Here is a 2,181-nt window from a genome sequence, read left to right as displayed (position 1 = left end):
GCAAATGTCTTTAAATAAAGTCAAAGCAGAAAAGCAAGCATTTAAATATGACGAAGCTGCAAAGGAAGTGATAGCCTCACCTTGCTCCGCACATAGCTCCAGTCATTTACACATCAAGTAGGTGAATTCAAGAGTGCAGAAATAGACCTGTAAATATATGGAGATTTCTGCTTTTGCAGTAGTTCATTTTCAAAGCACATCGACTTCTTAACGTACATTTGGGGTCACACTCCACCTCACAGCCCTCACCCCGCTTTCCAAAACCAGCTGTTTCAGCTTGCTAGCTTTCCTCTACAAGTGAAGCATAAAATACAACACCTAACTTTTAGCATTGTCACCACTTTCATCTTGCTGCTAATTACTATCACAAATTATGCACATATCCAAAAATGTCTAAATTTCAGTGCAGTACCTTCTTGCTACTTATGTTTCTTGTTTTTTAAATATACATGGCAAATATTTCCATATTTTATATTTCTACATTCTACTGACTGCGTCCAAATCTTAAAGTAGGCTATTCCTGTGATCAAAACGCAATGAGGCAAACTGGAACAGAGCCAAGGTGCTCCACTCCTCTTGTAAAAGCCGGGTTTATGATCTTTTAGTGACAAGTCTTGTTGTACATCTTGATTTTTCATCTTACTTCAGGCAGTCCAGCGTTCCCCCTACCTCATGCTTTGCCCTCAGCTCATTTTTGACTCACGAGAATCCCAAGCGCTGCAGGAGACAGACACCCATTCTTTAAATGTTTCCCATCCAAGTACCAGTCTGGGGCAACGGCGTCCCGCTTGTGAAACAGCACTTGGATTCACAGGACAAGCTTTAGTAAAAGTAGGGATACCAAACCAGTGCCCCACATAGCGCAGATCCAAGCTCTCCAGCCAGACTTCCCTCTAGCTGGTGCCGCAGGCATCCCCCTTACCTTGGTAAGCCGTGTTACTGTGCTAGCCCAAATCAAACTGAAGGCAAGGGAGCTCGGCGGTGGAAACACTAGCTTGCTGTCTAGTTCCAGCACCCAGAGAGGAAGCTATTGTTAAGACAAACAATCAGTGGTTTAGGGGGGCAATGAGGAATTCATTATACAAGAGACTTCAGGTTAGTGCTTAACCCGATTGCAGATGCTGGCCACCTGGGGCTTTGTCGCCCAGAACTTCACACCTACCCCAGGCACATCAGCCAGGTTCTTCTCGCTCCTTGTTTGCCAGCCCTTGCTCTCTCTCTGCGCTAGGCACCCAAACCTTTCACTCACCCAAAACTTTCACGCACCCAGAAGTGAGCCGGCTCTTGAAGCAAACGTTCACACACACCTCCCACTGCTTTTCTACTGAGTTTTGCTGTTTTCAGCTGCCTTGCTCCTTTCTAGCTCTTACTGTTCCTTGTGGGGTACGCTGTCCTTCCTGTTCCATGCCTCTGCTCTATGCACTGGTCCATCTATCACCTGCCTGAAAACCCTGAAGCCTCCATCCATTTTCATCTACTGCCGCTAACACCAGAAAGCAGCTGCTGCACACACCCGTGTCCTGTTCTGATCTTACCAGTCGCACTAAAGCGTGTCCCACTAAAGCGTGTAACTACCTTTTGTCACTTGCCCTTTGACAAGTTTCACTCATGTTTCCTACAAAATAAACCCCCAGGTGAAGCCTTCCGGCACCTTGGGTGCGCTGCCATACTTAAACATCACCAGATGGGCTGACGGTGAACTGGCTAATGCAAAAAGAACCCAACAAAATGACGGGTACACGGAGGAGCCCCAAGAAACTACCCATTTAAACAGCAGTTGACTATTAGCCTTAGGCTTCTAGAGGCTCACATTTTAACCAACGGTAGCAAAGCAGGCATTCCTGAATATGTCTGCCCATATATTGATTCCAGATGTTTTTATTGTGTTCAATCTTGTCTAACTCCCAGTCAAAAAGCTGAATAGCTGTGATCTGAAAGGGCTGGGAATTTGAGGAACCACAACAGACCACAGAGAGCGTGTCAGACGGAGACTGTCACGTCAGTTCAGCATGAATAGTTGTAGCAACCTTAAAAAGATAAGGTTAAAAAAGAAATGCCAGCATTGGTTTAATCCGAGTGAAACCAGATGACGGCATTTGTGTTTGGACCCGTTTTTCCAAGCTCAACACCAACACATTCGCATTCTCCATTTCCATTTCACAATCAGATACAAACGGGGAC

The sequence above is a fragment of the Grus americana genome, chromosome 2 (assembly GCF_028858705.1).
Source record: "Grus americana isolate bGruAme1 chromosome 2, bGruAme1.mat, whole genome shotgun sequence".
Classification (NCBI taxonomy): Eukaryota; Metazoa; Chordata; class Aves; order Gruiformes; family Gruidae; genus Grus; species Grus americana.
This window is presented reverse-complemented; position numbering follows the sequence as displayed.